Here is a 7,003-nt window from a genome sequence, read left to right on the forward strand (position 1 = left end):
TTCTATATTTTCAAGCCTGGATTATATTATCTTTTATATTGTATATGGTTAAATTGAACTGTATAAGTTTCTGATACAAACACATTTGTTAAATTGTGATCAAATGACATTAACTGTATGATACTGATCTTTGTCATTTGTTGAGATTTACTTTGTATTTTGTTAGTATATTTTTATGCGTAAAAAGACTGTTTTGGGGGACACCTGGGTGGCTCAGTTGGTTAAGCATCTGCCTTCGGCTCAGGTTATGATCCCAGGGTCCTGGGATGGAGCCCCCCCATCACATGGCTCCCTGCTCAGCGGGGAGCCTGCTTCTCTCTCTCCCTCTGCCTGCCACTCCCCCTGCTTGTGCTCTCTCCCTCTGTCAAATAAATAAAATATTTTTAAAAAGACTGTTTATGTATGCTTAGAAAGTAACTTTATGGGTTGCAGTTTCCATATATGTCTATTAGATTGAAATTATAAATTATATTGCTCAAATTCTCTATCCTTATTAATTTTTGCCCAGTTTCTGAGTGAATTTTAGTACAATCTCACTATGACTGTGGATTCAATTTCTCCTTGCTTTATATATTTTGTTTATATAATTTTGGGTTATGTTATTAGATGCTTACAGGCTCAGGATAGATTTATCTTACTGGTGAATTGTATGTTTAATCATTATTTAACAACCCTTTTAAATCTTAATTATGCTTTCTTTTTTTTTTTTTTGGAGTCAGAGATGGGGAAGGGGCAGAGGGAGAGGAAGAGGAAGAATCCTAAATAGGCTCCATGCCCAGCACAAAGTCCAATGTGGGACTCAATCTCACAACCGAGATCATGACCTGAGCTGAAATCAAGAGTTGGACGCTTAACTAACTGAGCCACCCAGGTGCCCCTGAATTATGCTTTCTGCTTTAAAATGTAATTTAGTAATTATCTGCCTGTTAGATATTTATGTATTACCCTCTTCCCGCATTTAGTGATATTAATTCACTACTAAAATTCAATAGATCGCCATAAAGAAACTAAGACCTAAATAGTTAAAGTTATGTTTTCAAGGACACACAAATGGAGCATGACAGAGCTACAGACAGATTTAAACATGCGCAGTGCAAGATCTTGTGAACTTGAATTTTGCTTCCTGTCCTGACCCTCTGGACTTCTTTTTCACCCTCAGAAAGGGCCTTTGTTTTTTTCTGGTCCTGCCAATCTCTCTGTGGCTGCCACATCCAATCTTGACATGTCAGGGAACTTCTTCCCCTAACCATGCTTCTTTTCAATGTGAGCGTCTTTCACACTTCTACTTTAGTTTAGTTTTCTATTTCGGATTCTGTCTGATAAAGTAGCTTCACCTACATCTAGCTGATAACGCCCAGGATTAATGTTTTTCTTTGAAAGGACTAAGTGAAAATATTGTTGAAAATTTGCCACTATACCTAGCTGTAGTGTCAATGGCAATAGGGGGGAAATACTTAAAAATCACCGCATAGCAATTTTCCACATTATATATATATATACATATATATATTGCAACATACAAATATATGTCAATATTCTAATTATATATATATTTGGAATACATGTGGTTGTTTGTGTGCAAGTATATATTTTCTAGCTGTGCACGGAGGAGATGACAAAACTCCAAAGTGTTCAGACGTGAGTCATTCCAAGTATTAATAAACTACCTTCTTCATCAATGAACTCACTCCTTGAACTTGAGCCTGCACCCTGTGCTGTGCCCTGGCAAGTGCCATGTTCATCTCACTGAACTTCTCAAGAAGTTGTGTTTGAAGACCAAGCCCAGTAAGAACAATCCTGCCAGGGAACCCAAACCGATCTCTTGGAGGTGGTCTTCTCCCTCCAGCATTCCCTGGGAGGAACAGCATCTTAATTAATCCCCATCAACCACTGCGTTGGTGGTTTCTGAGGAGACAATCACAAATGTAGCACAACTGCAGCTAACAAAGCTCCTAATTGAGACTTGGTCTTCAGAAGATTCAGGAATAATGCTCTTTCTGCTGTCCGGGGGAGTGACCGTCTTTCCTCCTTCAACTGTGTGATATGGAATCACAAGACTTTAAGGAAAGGGACACAGGAGTGATCAAATGGTCCAATACTTGTTTATTTGACTAGGTATTCAAAGGAGTGAATTCATAAAGTTGTAACAACACTTTACAAGTCATAATGGAAATTCAATTTGCCTCAGATATTGTCATGGACTCTTAACATGTTATCTTATTTCTCTTAAAACTCTGTAAAGTTTTATCAAGGGGGTAAAATGCTCAAGATTTCAAGACTTAAGAGTGACCTAGAATGGATTTAAATTGTAGCACGAACTCTGCACTTTCTGTTACAACACATTGCTGCTCATTACTTGGCTATCTCTTTCACTCAGATCCCTGATGATCTACCCCTTTTTCAGGGAGGTTTCCAGACAACTACAGCTAAAAAAAAAAAAAAAACAAAAAACCACCAAGTCATTCTTTATCATAGTATTCTCTTCTAATTTTCAAGTTAGCACCTATTAGATATATTCTGGTTTACTTTGTAACAAGTTATAATAATTTAAAGAGAACTTTAATAATAATGCATCTGGTTTATAATATTTGGTTTTTGTGGCCTACTTCCCTCCACAAGATGATGAAGCCCATGAATGGTGGGACATATCATTTACTGGTCTGACCTTCATACCCAGCATACAGTGAGGAATTGACAAATATCTAATAAATAAATATAATCCAAAAATATTAAATGCTGTGTCCATAAAATCCTATACTGATTCCAAAATGTAAACTGTAATCATCACACTACATTTGGGGGAATAGCAAAGCTCATTTGCTACTTAAACATCTATGGAATCGTGATTACTATTTATCAACAGTTTCCTTATGAAGAAGGTTTAACTTCTTCCCTATTAAATAAAAGACATACATGGAAGGAAGCAAGAGCGTATGAGTGGTGTCCTTTGTCCACATCAGTTATAACTGCATGAACTAGGAGAGATAATTGAAACAATGTTTTGCTTATCAGCAATCCACAGTACACCTTTCATTTTGCTAATTGGTCTTTTACACCTAAAGGCTGAATCTCATTTATATAAAAGCTTTCTGCCGTACCTACAAACTTAGTTCTTTGTAAGTAAAATCAGTTATGGAAACAAAACCTTTGTTTTTGAGAAAAGCTTATTCCCAAAACTATATGGATAGTAACTTCTCCCTTTTGCCAAACTCCCACAAAATATGTCTCATCCCTCCTGGTTCACACAAACATACATGAGGTGGACCCGGCCTGCTACTAAGGTGCTCTCGTTCCATTTCCTTTGCCTCTTTCATTTAACAAGAAAAAAAATCACAATTAGAGACACAATTAGAGAATTTCAAGGAAAATGTCAAGGAAATTCTCAAGTTACATACAATTCCTAGTCACTGTGGCCAACAGGTTTGTAAACATTCATGCTAGCATTGTAATCAACTCTCCGGGCAAATCAAGGACCGTTATTTCTTTCCATTTGTTTCTTTATCCCTTCAACAAACACTCAGTGCTTCCCAGAGGGTTGACCATTAGAAGTCAGCCCCTAACTGATTTTTTGCATTTTCTGTGACTTCTACTGGGAGACATCTTTTCTTACTCCATGCGGAAAACTAAAATAAATGTAAATTGAAATGACACAAGTTTCGCTGATATTCCTCTTCTCCTATTACATTAGCTCCTTCTGGGTAGTTTAATAATATAAAAGCTAATTTTTTTTCATCTCTTTCTTAAATGTCTTACTAGGTACCCTCTTCACATGAGAATCCCTGTTTCGGAATCCTTTATGTCCTTTAGGGAAAAAAGCACTGCCGAGGGTGAAATCGGTGTATCCAGATTTGCTATATGCTGAGCCTCTTTTAAATAAAAATTGTATGTTAAAAGTAATCTTCCAGAAATATCTACCTCACTATTATCTAGTAAATCTAGATAATGTTGATATTCACGTGGATCTCCTGGGAAGCCAGACTTTTCAAGGCCTAAAGAGATTATCCTCAGGGATAAAAATCACCAGATAATCACTACTTTCACACTTTAACAAATTAGTTTTAGCTTTTGCATTTTATTCTGCAGCTTAAGCCCCACTTGTCTGCCAGCAAGTCTGGACTTCCGCTGAGCCTTGTGCTCTTGTCTACAGCCAGGTCTGGCCAGTGGACTTAATTTCAGGACTTAAATTGAGAAACAAAGTTCTGGTTCTGCAAAGAGTATCAAATTCTGAATAAGATCTCTCTTCTCTGGTTTCCCCCCACCCCCATCATCATTGAATTCAATGAATCTCTAGACCCAACATATAATTAAATTATTTTTAGATTATTTATGGTAAGGCATGTATAATGAGTATGACATAAAACTCAAGTTTAAAGCTGCAAATCACATGTTGGGCAAGAATTCTGAAAACTAAGTTTTAATTTGAAAGAACTGAGTCATCTTCCCAGACTGAGAATATAGAAACTTTTTTTTTTTAAAGAGAAAAAGGAGAAAATTTATTAACACAAAGCTCACGGAGTTATGTAGTATTTTGTTATGCCAACTAAAAATAAAGGTAAAAAAATTTGTTTTCTTCACAAAATACTGGAAGTCTATTACTACCCCAGTCTGATTTCCCTAACTTTCTCTAGAAGTAAGGCATTGTTTTCAAAAAAAGATATTCCCTGTTTAAGAAATATTATAGAGCAATATTAACATGTTATTTTTACATGATTATATTCATTTGCATTTAAGGATATTGCAAATTAACTGCTACAACTACTTGTAATTTGTTACATTAAAAAAATATAGGTAGCATATTTATATAGTAAATATTCAATCAGAATGTTCAAACAGAAAGAAGTATAGAACAATAAAATAAGACTCAATCCCTCCCTCCCTCATATCCTCTGTGCCTCTTTTTTTGTACCAACTAAAGAGTTTTAGGAGAATTATAGGTATATTTTCAAAAGCTTAATACTTCAACAATTTTAAATCTCATTTATGGTATTTCAATGTATCAAATACAAGTACTTAAAGGATACAATTTTTGAACTATTAAATGTATTTTAAACTCTTCTAAAAAATCCTTTTCATTAGTCACCTTTTCAATGTTGATGCCTTGCTATGAGTCTCAGTTTGATATTTTCTTTCCTGAAATAAATTTAATGCCACTGCTTATCTTAAAATTTCCCATGAATTAACCATTAATATGACTCAACATGTTATTCATTTATAAATACGTTTATCTATTTCATTTTGGTATAAGACATCTACATTTGATCTGATTTCTAAGGTAATAATCTAACTTAGCAATCTGACAAGGCTTTAAAGTTTTCAAAGAGCTTTTAAGGCACGAACTTGGCATCACATCCCTGCAAAAGCATCTTCAACTGTTTGTAAGATACTTAAAGAGAATGTCCCATTTTCTCTGTAGCGTGATCTTCACTTGGGTTTCCTAGTAGCAAACTACTCCCTTATCACACATAACCAGATGCATTGTTGAACAGGAGAGGGAATCTTAGATAGTTAATTTTTTTTTTAATGTTTCTGTGTGCCATCTCCTAATTGTAGTATTGAGTGGAGTATGGTCCAAGAGAAAGCCAACTCAATTTCTCCTCAATGGCTTTACACTGAGAGGTACAGAATGGTATAACAGCTTTCTGGCAGTCCACATCCATGAGGAGTATTTGGAATGCAGAAATAAAGAAAGCATAAAAAGACCCCTACAGTGCACCACGGCAGTGATTAGAAAGGACAGTCTTTGCGCTTCGAAAACAGAAAGCAGAAAGCCAGGAAGCAGTCTGCAGCCCTGAGCAAAATCTCTTTCGCATCAAAACTCTGTTGCAAATCCAGCTTCTCTTGCAAACCCACAGGCTGGGACGGGAAGCCACAGCCACTCCGAAGCGGAGCCGCAGGGCCGTCATTAGTGGGGTCTGCCACCGTCCTGGTGCTCTTCCTTCATGAATGAAATATGCAGATGGCATTTTACATTGGCTCTTTCAGGGAGGAAGAAGAAGGTCAAGAGGTAAACTAACACAGCCAGCGCGTTAGAGATCCGTGACCAATGTACTTACACCTTCAAATGTCTCCAGATTTCAGCCTCTGGAAATATCTAGCCCATTTCTTTATGGCACTGTTGCTTCCATCAGCTGTGGGAATTAACATAAAATAATATAGTAACCCGATGAGTGCTGGGCAGCCTTCCAGAGCATCAGACTAGGTGAACATGAAAGGCACACGGACAGTCTACAAAATCTGAATGATAAATAGCAAGTAAATACCTTCCAACAGGCCAGAAGGGGGGAGGATGCCAAGCTGCTACTGCTGCGGTCGGCTCTCGGGTGTAACGGCAAAGGCGGCTCAGTCCCGCTGACACGCTGGGAAGCGGGCTGCCGAGCGGCGTCGGGCGGTCCTAGTGCCTGCGCCAGGTTACACGCACGGTAACCCTGAAGCGCTTCCCTGCGTCTTGCGATTCCTCCAGAGGGGTCTCCCCAAGGGTTCTCAGGGACGTCAGCTTGAGAAGCATGGGGGCAGTGAGCTTGGGGTTTGGCAAAACTGCTTCATAGTACACAGGATCTGCTAACATTCCCAGACCCTGCTGCTGAACCCAAAAAAGGATTACGGATAACCTTGGCTGTTAAATAAACGTTGTTCTTGAAAATGTTAAAGCCGGAGGGCTTTTTAAAGGAAACCTAATGTGCACCTATAGCATATTGACTGTATCTATTTATTTTGCTTTTCCGCCCGCATTTAAAATGCAAAGGGAACAAGAATAAAGAAGTAGGGGATATTTCTTTTTAAGTTTGATATCTTACCATTTGTGGAAAGTGTTTGTTAAAGGCCTAAAAACTCCATGTTTAACAGCACATTCAGTTCAAAAACCTAAACTAAAATAAAAGCAAGAATAGGGGCGCCTGGGTGGCTCAGTCGGTTAAGCGTCTGCCTTCGGCTCAGGTCATGATCCCAGGACCCTGGGATCGAGCCCCGCATCGGGCTCCCTGCTCGGCGGGAAGCCTGCTTCTCC

The 7,003-nt window shown here is 38.0% G+C and overlaps 1 protein-coding gene across 3 annotated transcripts in view; it reads right to left on the bottom strand.

The window, feature by feature from the left end:
* RAB27B (RAB27B, member RAS oncogene family) overlaps positions 1-6,435 on the bottom strand; it is a 147,624-nt gene extending 141,189 nt beyond the window's left edge. Inside the window, exons 1-2 of one of the 3 annotated variants that reach the window (XM_032422542.1) lie at positions 6,261-6,435; positions 6,054-6,128 (exon numbers count right to left, since the gene is read on the bottom strand). The gene's annotated coding sequence lies outside the window, so the exon portion shown is untranslated. The remainder of the gene's footprint in view (positions 1-6,053; positions 6,129-6,260) is intronic. The other 2 variants (XM_032422541.1, XM_032422543.1) reach the window with 2 other exon arrangements.
* Between the last annotated feature and the right edge of the window lie 568 nt (positions 6,436-7,003).

The sequence above is a fragment of the Phoca vitulina genome, unplaced genomic scaffold, assembly GCF_004348235.1.
Source record: "Phoca vitulina isolate PV1807 unplaced genomic scaffold, GSC_HSeal_1.0 scaffold27, whole genome shotgun sequence".
Lineage (NCBI taxonomy): Eukaryota > Metazoa > Chordata > Mammalia > Carnivora > Phocidae > Phoca > Phoca vitulina.